General features: G+C 50.5%; 1 protein-coding gene across 1 annotated transcript in view; it reads right to left on the bottom strand.

Annotated features, from left to right (window-relative positions):
* Znf516 (zinc finger protein 516) overlaps positions 1-9,177 on the bottom strand; it is a 45,153-nt gene extending 35,976 nt beyond the window's left edge. Inside the window, exon 1 of the mRNA XM_051163232.1 lies at positions 9,070-9,177. The gene's annotated coding sequence lies outside the window, so the exon portion shown is untranslated. The remainder of the gene's footprint in view (positions 1-9,069) is intronic.
* Between the last annotated feature and the right edge of the window lie 4,263 nt (positions 9,178-13,440).

Below are 13,440 nucleotides of genomic sequence, written 5' to 3'. Positions count from 1 at the left end.
CTAAAGACATGGTAAGCACTAGCATGATTGGAAAGACCCATCTGGATATAATTACCAATGGATGGCGACTTTCTCATACTGGCACAGAGATTCTATGTCACCGACACAGTCGGGTGCAAGGCAAGGTACAATCCCACTGTTCAAACTCTGGGCAGTGCACATCACATGGCCGGTGAACACACGTGCGCACATCACCAAGCCTGTTTGTCTACTCCTTTCCTCAGATGAAGCCTGATGAGGCCTCCATGTGAGAAGGCGGAGGCAGTGTCCAGAGCACTGGGGCCTTGCTCCTGTCAGGGACTGAGGTGGGGAGTGGTGACGTGGTGAGTTGATCCCTCCTGAACCTCAGCGCTAGAGTGTGCAAACCAAACTGTCACAGGCAAAAACTTCCAACAGCACGTGCAGATAATTCCACAACAGCTCAGAACTTTAACAAAACTAGGAAACTCTGTATCTATGAAATCATCCTGAAACCAGGAAGCCATGGATATAACAGACTAACTCATCCTCCAGGGCCTTAAGATTGGGGGGGGGGGGGGAGCAGGTCCACAGGAATAATAAAGGACTAAAGTGTAAACATTCTCTTTCATTTGTTTGGGGGTTTTTTGTTGTTGTTTGTTTTGTTTTTTGTCTTTTTTTTTTTTTTTTTTTTTTGAGATTGGGTTTCTTTCTCCTGTCCTGGACTCGATTTGTAACCAGGCTGGCCTCGAACTCACAGAAATCCGCCTGCCTTTGCCTCCTAAGTGCCGGGATTAAAGGCCTATGCCACCATTCTATTTCTGACCAGCAGGACCTTTAGCCTTACTCCCAAGGGAAAGTCTTTACCATTCCCTATCTAACTCTGGGTTTTCCTGGATGTGTATAACAGCGCAACACGTAAATGGCAAACTATTTCCCCTGAGCACAAGCCTTGCTGGCCACTCATAAATACCAGCTGGAGAAGCTGCTAAGGCCACAGCCACCTCCAGGCACAACTTCCAATGCATCAATGACCGGTACTCAATTTCAAAGAACATTCTCGGATGCCAAAATAAATCAACGTCCAGTGCAGCTCTAGTCAGCTCATGCAATATAGGTTAAATAGAACCATATGGCAAAGACAGACACATGTTGCCCTCTGCTGAAACAAAGGACAAAAATTCCTAAACAAATTGTACCTAACCCTTTCACATGGGAGGAGGTGGGGACTATAGATGGACTTCTGAAGGGTGGAGAATTCTAGGAGGGGGGAACCTTACTGCCTTCTGTTAACAACAACAACAAAAACAAAAACAAAAAATGTAGGCTCAACAGAGCACCTCCATTTTTGACTCTCACTCTCGGTCTCAGACGCTAACACCACATTGTAATCTCTAAGCGTCATCGAACTGAGGTGGAGGAGGGCAGGCCAGCTGTGTGCAGGAGGCAGTGGCATCAGCTGGTCCCCAGGGTATGAGAGGCGGCAGGAATAAAACACCTGCTCAACTAAATTCAGAAATAAAACAGTAAGACTGCACCTACCTCCTCCCATGGCCACGGAAGGCAGTCGGAACGCCGCCATTATAGATTGCGTATGGAAAGAGAGTTCACATGGCAGCAATGCCACTAAGTTCCTGACTCAAAACACTCAGAGAAAAACAATCTCCCAGAATGAACACATCTTGGAAGACAGAGAGACACGTCTGATAAAATTGCCTTTCAGATTAGTTTCCTCCCTGCTCCTCCGTCTTGTGTCTTACTCACTACCTAACATATATTTACATGTTTGCTTTCTAAAAATAGCTTCAGTTCTAATACTCTGCTTAGTAATTTCCAGGACCATTCGGGCTGAGGATTAAATGCCAGATCTTCCTTGAAAAACTACTTTTAAGGCATGTTGAGAAGCACAAAATTATACTTCTTGACAACTGCGACGTGTGCATGAGAAAGGCGTTCCTTCCACACAAACAGCACAAGTCTCAGTCTGGCAGGGAAGACCACAGCTGCCAGCGTCACATGCAGGCAGATGCAGGGGATAAAAAAGGCAGAAGCCATAGCTGCAACTGCCAATTTCCACCAATCCTTCGGAAATATACCTCATTTACCTTGGGAGACAGGTCAGGACATTTACAGCCCCAGGAATGTAGTCATATGCCCAAGGTATGCCTCCTTGGGCTAAAACTAACTTTAAAGTAGAGTTTTGTTTTGTTTTTAAGATCCTGATAAACATTGCAAATTCACAGTCAATGCCTCCCTTCACTCTTCTTTCCGTAAGGTTAATTTTATTAATAAATTCACCATAAACAGAAACACTAGATAGGATTCCTTTCTTAAAATGAGTTTCTGGTGATTTTCAGAAATTCTTGAAAATTCTGAAATAATTATAGCTGGCTTCCAGTGACAAGAGGACTCCTTCCTGCCCACCCTCCTAGGGAGGAGAAGGGTGCCCCCACCCCAACAGAGAAGAAAAAGGCCCTGCCTCCCCCAGCTGCAAAACTTCCTGCTGGTGGAAGAAGAGAGGGTGGGGGCCAGGGCCTGAGTGCGCAGAGTGCTGCCCCTCAGCCGCCCCCTGACACTCTAAACCCTGAACAGCTGGCTGCCACTACACTCCAGGCAGTCTGGTGCAGAGGCTGGGATCAGGCCCCACAGTCAAGGCGGCAGCACCAGTGAGCGCAAAAGCACACGGGAGTAAAACCCTGCCTACTGCCCCTGAGCATCTCCAGGGTCCACATTCACACCTGCCTCCCCGCACCTCCAAGTTCCTCTCAGCCAGGGACACAGCCTCAGTTTCCAAAAGCCCCTTCTTCCTTCCTTCCTGGGCCTTCACAACAGCCCTACATCCTGAAGCTGGGCTTGCTGGGAAAACGCAGCTCCCGAGGAGATGCAATTCCCAGCAGCACCAGAGGGGTCGCTCGCCTGCCCTCCCAGCTACGGAGTAATGAAATTAGTCCCTCAGGCTTCCACGTGAGTAATTCTGGAAGATAAGGTCAAAGGTGCTGAATTTTAAGCAGACCGGAGAAGCCTAGCGAAGCACCAAGTAAAACTCAGGGGGTGGACTCACACCACAGCTCTGGGGTGCGTGCCCAGGAAGATGGGAGGCAGGGGATTTCCTTGCTTTTTCCAGAACTTTGCGGGGCGTTTGGTGGTAGTGGAGGGGGGTGTCTAACAAAGAGATGCATTTTTAAAAAGGATGGCGTCAGAACAGCTTTCTCCAAGCACTGAAACATAACAACACGTACTTGGTAAGCTGCTTTTGAGGAAGCAATGATACCCCCAAGTTCAAAAGTGTATAAAGCAAATACCTAACTACATTTAAGTTTCTCCTTTCTTCCATTAATTATGATCAAAAGAGAAAGAAAAAACTGGGCTATTCGGGATAAATATGGCCAGTCAAAAGACCAAACTGAAAGCCGATATGCCCCCTGCACAGTAACAGCCATGTTTGCTTTGGTTGTGAGCCTGGACATAGTACAAGCAAACTATTTCTTGTAGTGCCATAATTAACACCTGTCCCTTTCCCCTAAATTGAAAGTCGAGTAAGAAACAAAACAGTGAGCCGACCAGGCGACCCTCTAAAGGAGCAACATTATAATAGGAAAGCACTCAGGCTGGGGCACGGTCCCTCCCCTACTGCCCAGCTATAATCAGCTTACATTTCGGCTCCTGGCTCCTATTTCCGTGGCCTTAAGGTATAATGCCGCTGAAATTCTACACACAGCCTCCAGTCCCACTCAAGGCCACTCCCACAAAAATTCTTTTTCAAAGATTCCTTCTGGTAAATTGTGAATAAGGCCACTACATATTCTGCAATATGAACACACAAAACTCCACAGCAGCCCCTTAACCCCAGGACAGGAGCCCTGACTAAACAATCAAAGTTCCCAAGGTACAGTACAGTGGAGGAGTGGGGGCCATCTGCTAGTGCATGCCCCACTTCAAAGTATTCATAAAGAATCTCTTTTTCTCTTTCACATAATTGTGGCTAAACTTAATCACCTCAAATGCTCCACTTATAAAACTCAAATATCTCTTGGTAGGAACCAGTAAGGCGAACAGAGTTAAAAGTTTCATTTATCAAAGTGGAGACACAGTGTGACCCCGGCTAGGGGGAGCTTCTCTCAATCCACTTTAATAGTTGTCTCTGAGAGGACATCCTGGGGAGTTAAGAAATAAGGTTTTAACATCCCAGGGGAAATGTTTTTAAAGGTATCTTAGTTGCCCCTATAAGGTGTTTACAAATAACAGTGCTGGAAAACTGCCTTGGTAAGCTACCATGAGGACACATCAGCAGTTAGTACCAGCGACACATACCAAAGTTAAAGTTTGAGGCCCCAAGATGATTTCATACATTACATTTTTAAAAGTTCAGAACCACAGATAATCAAAATTCCCTTCTGTTCACTGTTGGGAGCAGTTGAGTGGCCAGGGCAAGCTTCGGTGGTGTTTTATTTCCTTTTGGAAAGGCTTGCCCACTCAGCTTGCTCCCTTTCTCACAGACTCACTGGGCTGGCTTCTTTTTTGGAATGCTAATATACTCTGAAGGCTTCAGTATTAGCAAGTGTAAGAAAACAAAGTTCTCCTACTGAACTAAGAAAATACCAGACATGTATTTATCTTAACACATCAGGATTATCAATTCGATTATCAAAACAGTTGTGAGCCTTTCCCTGAGTTCAGTTTATCCCAGAGCCCACTTGAGATGGCTACGGGGTCACTCTCCTGGAACTAAAGCTGTCCCCTCCAGTGACCCAACCCGCACCCCTGACAGCGGGGCAGCTCAACTCCATCTCCAATTTTGCTGGGGGGAGGGGGAAGGCAGGGGAGGGGACCCTTAGAGTCGTGCACAACAGCACTGTGGTATATTTTTTTTTTCTGTGGTATATTTAATTCTCGCTGGTCTATGTAAATAAAAATAACACAGCTATTTTGACTCAACAATTGAAGAATGCAAGAGAAAAATCAAGGAGTGATAAAAATGGGCTCTTGTGTAAAGGGCAGTAGCGAATATCATATCAAATAGCAGGCATGCCGAGTTCCTTAAAGTAACACATTCCTAAACCGAAATACTCCAATCATATTAATAGGGAGGTTTAAAACGTAATCTGGAAAGATCCTGTTGGGGAGCTATCCTCTGCTTCTACGCCGGTCAACGCACATCAATTTTTAAATTATATTTAATCAACATTCAAGACTTAATGGTAGGTTCTCTGGGACGTGACTTTCTGCTGTACCTTTAATTAAGACGCCGTCTAAAGTTCCTTCCGAGACTTGCTGGTTAAGTGGGCACAGAGAGTGGACTAGAGGTCCAACCAAGCCCTCGGTCCTTTGTTACTCAATGGACACCCTGTAAGGCCCGCCCCAGCCCAAGGGCACATCTGGGATTCTAGAAACAACCCAACGTCCTCTCCGGCCTCCTCACCACCCCAGACATCGATCAGGTCTCACGCGTAGACCACAGGAGCCCCCACCCCCACCCCCTACGAAGCAGCCGCCAGCACTACTTACCCACCGGCCACTCCCGCCCCAAATCCGCCCCTGGGAGAAGCCGGGCCCAACTCAGGTGTGGAGACTTACATAACCGCCCCCCAGAGGGGGGGACGCCTCCCCTCCCAACCCACCTCCAACAGAACAAAGTGAAGTTTAAAATAGAAACCAATTACCTGGCCTGCCCGCGGTACTGGGCCGCGAAGCCCCGCCGCGCCTCCGTAAAGCCCCCGCCCGGCTGGGCCACCCCCTCCCGCCCACGCACGCCCACGCCTCTGTCCCACGAGTTCGCCGCCCCTCCCCACTTTCCCTGTGCCCACGCCCCTCCCCCACGGCCCGCGCCCCACGGCCCACACGGACCCCAGCCTTTGTTACGGTGCGAAGTTGGGCTGCGGGTCCCCGTCTCTTTCACTTCTTGGGTTACAGTGCTGGCGTGTGACGTCCGCTCCACATGACGGGGGCGGGGGGCGGGCGCCCGAGAAGAGGGGGCGGCAGACCCGGGCCTCCCCTCAAGAGCCCCGCCCACGGCCCGCCCCCCGCAGCCCGCAGCCCAGCAACAAGCGGCCGCCGCCCCCGCCCCCGGGACAGGCAGGTGGGTGTCCCGCCCCCAGCCGCACGCCACGCCTCTAGGGCGGGCAGGTGGTGCCCCGCCCCCGAGCACCATCTCCATCCCTCCCCTTCGCCCCCCCCACTCCTTCTACCCTCACTAGCCACCCAGGCCCACGGCCCCCCAGCGGCGCCGGGCGGCCGGGATACACAGAAATAGGAATGATTTAATGCAACGACATACCCATTCCTCAAGCCGCCGTCTCGCTGAGATTGGAGAGAGGGCCGAAAGGGGTGGCAATCTGGTTGGGTGGAAACGGCCCGCGTAGGAGAGGATACCCCGGGCTGACAACACCTAGTAACCGAGTTGGAAATCTCGGGGCGAGGGCACCCTCGAGGTGACCTCGGTGCATCCATATACTGCACACGGGGTGTGGACACTGTGCTTTCCAAGGTTTGTGGCCCCACGGGGGTCTCTACAAAGGGGAGGCGCACGCGTGTGTTTAACCCAACATTGCATCATCACCACTATTCCCTAGTGAATCGCGAGGCAGACCACCGAGCTCCCCAAAGGCCCAGCATTTAAACAGACACTAGGCGGTCCAGGCCCAGGGCGTTCAAGTCCCGAAGTGAGTGCTGCACTCGACACCCATCACTACGGGTGTTCCTAAGAAGAGTAGAACAGATTCAGACAGTTATGCAGCATGGCGTGGCCCGTGACACTCTGCCAGTGAATGTACCCATTGTGGGAAGCAGACGCGGCCAGGGCACAGCACTGGTAAGACCGATGAACACCAGAACTTTCATTAACCGTGAGCAGTTCGCATTCTAGAATTTACCATGGACTAAGTATCACTCCCTGTGAGAGAATGAAATTGGAAGTTGGAAGACGAACGGTGCCCTTCACTTTTATATGGAGTTAACGTCCTTTTCAACAACCCACGAACTCTCTGTATGTTTGCTATCGGTAAGTAGCTGCAACACGACCCCATCGGCGCCAGGATCAGGCGGTTGGAGCTGCTCCGGAATCCCCAATGGCTCAGAAATGTTATCAATCGCTCCTCTTTCCTTCCTAAGTGGCAGGTTTCGTCTTGAACCCTAAAGTGTCTCTACTGCCCAGTCTTCGCAGGAAGACGTTGGGAGGGGGCAGGGTCTCCACTTGGACTGCTGCGTGCGCATCTAGCTGGACAGACTTGGATAAAAGCGTGTCCACGTCTACAGCACACATCTGTGCGAATGCGGGAGCCTGCGGATGCGCGCGGCTGGCCGAACTGTGCCGATACACGGGCGCGTGCTCGAGCGGGCGAGCGCGCGCTCGCTCACACACACCCCAAATTACCTCCGGGATAGAGAAAGCTGCCGCGGATTGGCCGACCGAGCCGTCACTCACACCCAGGAGGCAGGGAGACTTTGAGAGGCAGTTTCTTTTTTCTCTCTCTCTCTCCCCTCCCTGTCGTTCCATTTAATGGTAAAACAACAGCAGAGCTCTGAAAGTTAGCCATCTATGCAGAGTTTGTCTCCCTAACGAGGCAGAGTCAGAGGATACCATTTAAATATATCCCGTACTTCTACAATGGACGAAAAGGAAAATAATACGCAGCCGGAGCAGGGAGCCCTGAGTAAGGAGGGGGAGTCATGGGGCGGGTAGAGTTGTTCTAAGCACCCTAAAAAGGACTTTAACCATTGAGTGATCTAATAATTAAAAATATTTTCAGGAGTCAGATTATAACAAGTGTTCGTCCCTAATTTTTAGAGTCGTTATTTTATTATTTAAGCGTGCTGAAGCAAGCATGTTTCCTTAAGAAAGAACTGACCTATTTTTGGCTGGAGATAAACGATCATGTTAACAGATGTTAATCTTGTAATCTGTTTTTCCTGTAAAGCACTTCACATACCCGGGCTTCAAGACCTTAAAAATAACATCTTTTCCAAAAAGATCTGACGTCACAACCCACTGAGGGGGGGAGGAAATCACACTTCCATCCAGTTTCTTTTCCCTCCTTCAATGATTTCAAAGACATTAAATCTTTTTCATTTATAAGTGCCGATTTGTTCTGCCTCAACTCCCACAGGCTTTTATTTGCATTTCAAATTCCACAGGTTACACCAGTCGCCTTTTCAAAAAAAAAAAATGTAAACCAACAATGAAGCAGTAAATGGCTTTTTGTGCATCTGGATTAAATAAGACACCGAATGAATATATTTAAAAAGAGGGCCAAGCAAGTTGATCTGTGCTCACCCGGAGACCAAGTGACTCTTCATCAACAAGCCAAGCAATGAGTTAGCTACACACACAGCCCGGAGCGGGGGGTTGGGAGAACTGGGCTGATCGGCAGCGGAGAGCTTGTTAACGCTGGTGATGGATGCGGCTGACTTACAGACCCACATTTTTCGGGTAAAAGGCTGGTTCTCTGGAGTCCTAATCGCAGGGATCCACTGATTTCCCGATTCACAAAGCCCGGTAGTCACTGCACACCAGCCTTCCTCCATGAACCGCTTCGCTTAAAGACTCCACTGGCCTAGCTTTTTGACAAACTTATTCAGACAAAGTTTCTTTAAAACTTGACGAGGCAGCTTAATCTAAATACTGATCTTAACTATTCGGTGCGTTCTTCCTGGAAATGGCAGAGGAGGCGCCGTTTGAATCCCTACACCACCCCCGCAGCATACACCCCACTGCGCTCTCTTTCACACACCCTGGTGTAATTCGTGTGTGTGTGTCTGTGTGTACATATATGTGGCTATCAATAAGACCCCACCCCCACTCTGCTATAGCCCAGCAAGAGAAATCGCAATTCCTTCCCACCCCACTCCGAGTCACTTCCAGAACCTCGCCCCCGCCCCCACCCCTACGAGAACTTCCCTTTCTAGAGATTTCACTTCTTTAGTGTTCGGGTCACTCAAATCTCCCTGCTGACGGGCAGGAGTCCGGGGAGGGGACGGTGAGAACACCCACCACCAAACACAAATACGCAAACACGTCCCCTAGGCAGCGGCGCTCTGTGCCCACAGGCATCGATCCCCTCCGCCAAACCCTTAATAATTGAAACGGCTCCTCCGGCCCCGCCGCCCATCACCCACCTTCATTAGCCAGAGCGTTTTACTTTAAAGTAAGGCAATTTGCTCTTTGTCTCCTAATGGATGAGAGCGCATCCGAGCTCCCCTCCTCCCGCGTCGCCTTTGACGAAGTGTACAAAGCCAGAGCCTCTTCCGCGCTCCCACCCCGGCCCCCACCCCGCCCCTTCACTGCGGTAAAAGCCACCTCCCGGGCACTCGCCCCACCGCCCGAAGTTTCATCTTCTCCTCTCCTGGAATTGCAGAGCCAAGTAACTACCAACACAGAAAGGCAAGTCGCCCTCCAGGCGCCAAGAGACCTTCTACATGGCGTGTCCCCTGCCCAGCGCGCCCCCACCCCACGGGGCACAGGCAGGGTCTTGAGCACGTTGTGGGTCGGGTCCCGACCCTCCCGGCCCTGCCTACAGATCCTCCCTCCTACCGGCCAGGAAACGCCCCCGCCCCACTGCCCCTACCTTGGCGTGGAGGCGGCGGGCCCCAGGAGGAGGACGCGCACGCCCCGCGCATCTGAAGGTGAAGCAGAGCGCCCGCGGCGCGGAGCCGAGCGCTGCTCTAGACCGACCGCGCCAGCTGCGCCGGGCGCGGGGGACGCGCGAGGGCGCGCAGGACCCGCCACGCGCCCGGCCCCCCTCCCCGCGCCGCGCGCGCGCGCGCCCGGGACGCACCGGCCCCGCTGGGGCCCAGGCGCCGGCAGGGCTCAGAGGGACTGCACGGCGCAGAGAAGGGGACCCAGGTTCCACGGCTGGACCAAGCCCTAGGCTTCCCCCAACCTGGGAATGGTCTGCCCTGTAGGAAACAGCACACGCTTCACTATTGTCTCATCAGCACAAAGTTCTGCCACACTGCGGAGAAAGTCTGGAGGCTCGCGATGACTCAGACCCAGATAATTCGTCCCCTAATAGCACTGAATCACGACATTGGCGGCTAGTGGTCGCCCCTCAGCTTCAGGTCTCAGGTTGCCACAGCTCCAGTTCCTGGAGGCTGTTTACTCGCGCACATCGATACGCGCGCGCGCGCGCGCGTACACACACACACACATGCATCCATACGAGCAAACGGGTCTGGGATGCATGTCCAGCTGGCTCAAGCACCTGGACGCTGAGCCTCGAGCCCAGACTAAATGGTATCCACCCTGCCCGCGGTCTCAGAAGCGCGCGTGTCCCCTGAACTTCACGGGAGCGAGTTTGGGAGTCCGCATGCCGCGGGAAGAACAGGGCAGCTCTAGGGCAGAGTGGAGCTTAGACTCGTTTGTAACCGTGGCTGTTTACTTGTATCTTCAAAGTTTAACTCATTTTACTTTGGTTCTCAAAACTTCATTTGCTCCACCCCCCCTTAACTACTCTCCGAGAGTCACAGTTAGTGACAATATATTGAGTCTGTGAGTCCAAACCTTGATTTGACTCCCCAAAGCTTTCTTGGTACTTGGCAGGGAGGGGCTGTAGGAGGGGGGAGGGGAGCGGGAGCAGAAGGAGGAGAGAGGAGGAGGGGCCGGGGAGCGCGCCCCGCGATCCGCGGTGACGTAGGCCAGGGGAGCTGTGGCCTGCGGAGGGGCACTATCTTCTCCCACCAGACTCTTGGCCATATTGTTCGGCTGCTGCGCGTGGTAACTCCGCAGTGGAGATGCATTCCGGCCAGACGCCCCGGGTTGACTGTGCTTAACAATCAGCGCTAAGATCCGGGCGGTTACCTTCAGCAGTGGCTTTTCCCGGTGCCTAACCCTTGCTGCTAGTGCAGCTCGGGGGCCCTCCCTGGCCACTGGTTTTGCAATAGAAACTCCTGTGCGGACGAGCTGCAAAGGGCGGCGCTTGCACCTTGGCAGAGCTGGCAACCGGGCGGGAGCCCGGCTGAGAGTGAGATGTTTCCGTGTGCACGCGTGTGTTTCCGCCGAGGAGGGGGCGCAGAGGGAGGAGGCCCGAGAGGAACGGTCAGCGAATCATAAAATGTAAGCTCCGTGTGATTAATGGTAGGCACTAATTTGGAAAGCAGGCATGTTAAAGGTCACGGCCAATTGTTGCTAGTTTCAGCCTGAATGCTTAAGTGGGATGTATTCCTGAACAATCACATTTAGGTCTGATTCACAGAAAACTATTGAAGTGCCCACAATTCATTACAATACCCAGTGAAAATTCACAAGAGAATCGTCACCCAACTCAGCCAATGGCATAGATATAAATAGCATGTGTAGATGTTACATGTGTGTACACAGTCTTCAACACAGATTCAGATATGCGTAGCACAAATTTTAACTGGGTTTTTTTTGGGGGGGGAGGGAGAGTAATTTTAAAGCGGTATTAATCCACAGTAAAGTCCAGGACATGCAGGAGACATCTATCTGCTCTAGTTGCCGACTACAGGTTGCATTAATAATTTTCATGTGTTGAAAAAAAATTGGCAAGTTGGATCAGAAAACAACAAGAAAGAAAGAAAAACAAAAACAAACAAACCAAAACACCCCCTCTACATAGAATGCAATAGTTTTCGCGGCTTGCCTCCTTTCTCCAGTCAGCCTAGCGCTCTTCCATCAGCTGCTCCCTTGTGACTTCTCTCACTCAGTGCTTCCTCTGTCTGCTATGATACTGTGCTTTCAGATGGTTTTCTTGCACATTTCTGGACAATACATTTGAAATCTGAGAGTGAAAGCTGATAGATGGGCAAGAGTCAGATTCGGGTGCCCATGTGACAAACCTAGAAAAGGCAGCCTGAAGGCCAGCCAGCTTGTTACTGAGTTGAACCGCGTTTTACAGCACTTGCTCCAAAGCCACTGCTCTTGTTTATTGTCAGCATACCAGTGCTAGATTGCTCTACACATAAAGAGCAATGATATAAAAATGAATCCGAGCGGGTTCTCATGCTACTGGTACAACCATACTGCAGCAGTTCTATATATTCAAATATATACATTATATATACATATACATATATATATATATGGCCATTCAAGATTCAGGACAACTATACAACAAAGCACAAACCTCTAGGAGCCCTTGAAGGTGCAGGAGTCCTGTTCTGAAAGGGTTAAATAAATTAGAATATGTATTTAAAACAGCAGCAGTGTTGATGGTTATCACTGGATATTTACAGTGTTAAACCTGACAAAACAGGGAGAGGAAGGGAGCAGGAACCACCCTCTGCTGCTGCCTGATGAGTGATCCCTTCAGCGTTTGAAACTTGGCTCCTTTCAGGCCACTGGATAGGGCAGCTGTGTTCCCTGACTGAGGATGTTTAAATAAGAAACGCTCTTGAGGGGTTCCAGTAAAGAGGAGCTAAGAGTAAGGAGGCACCTTCCCACTCCCCGAGAAAAGGCCTCTCCTGTCTGAAAGCCTGAAGTGAAACTCTCTGTATTAGAGCATGGGATCCAAGGCAAACTACCAGGGTGTACTGGGTATGCAGGCTCAGAAGATGAGCCCCGGGAGGGGAGGGACCACCAGCAGAAACATCAATCCCATCTCTCCCCATTAGGAAGACTGCGGATTATATAGCTCACGAAGGAGAGTGCCGGGGCAACCCTTTGCTCTGTGTGAAGTGTACAGAGGGAACAAATATGTAAAGGTAGGAACCCAGAGAGAATGAGGCCTAAATCTGATTTACATTGCCAGTGGGTATTCCTAGCTGTTCCCTGTGTTAAATTGTTGGGAAGGAAAACATTTTATGTAAGAAATAGACAATGGGTGTTTGGTGCTATTTCAAAAGCGGTGCCCCCAATCCTAACGTTAGGGAGCTTTCGGAGGACTGGCTTCCCTTCCCTTGGAGTTGAAAAAACTCAGAACTCTCTGTACTGAGAACCCAGAGGGGCTGGGCATGATGTGTCAATAGAAAGGCAGCCACGCGGTGACCCCCTGGGAGGGCTGGGCCTCTGTTTTGAAGGCAAGCCATCTGCAGTGCTTTAGGATAGATAGCTTGGGGTGCTTTTCATCTTGGTTTAGACTGTCTCGGTTCTCTTAAATTTTCATTCTATTTAAGGTATGACTGATAGAAAGAAGCCATGCACTTCTTGCACACATACACACACACAACCACCTCTGATGGGAATTGTGCAGGGGTTGCCCTGTGTCTACATTAAGAAGCTCCTTACTTAGGCCAGTTCCTCTCTCATGAAGTAATTTATATTGCAGGTAATTCAGGGTAAATGATGTAGTCAAAATTTAATTTAGTTCTTACTGATCCTTCAACCGCTTGTGAAAATGTGTCCATCGTTCTAGTGACCTGAAGCCTGGGGATCCTGCACAAACTGTACCCGTCTGTCCGATGACAAGAATGCTTTACTCATTCTTTTCCCCAATGCAGAAATCTTAAGAATTTTCTCATTTCAAGAATCTTCCATTGATTTTCACACCACCACCCCCACCCCCACAGGAGTAGAAAAACAAACTAAAAATC

This window comes from Acomys russatus, chromosome 20, assembly GCF_903995435.1.
Source record: "Acomys russatus chromosome 20, mAcoRus1.1, whole genome shotgun sequence".
NCBI classification, from domain to species: domain Eukaryota; kingdom Metazoa; phylum Chordata; class Mammalia; order Rodentia; family Muridae; genus Acomys; species Acomys russatus.
This window is presented reverse-complemented; position numbering and strand designations above follow the sequence as displayed.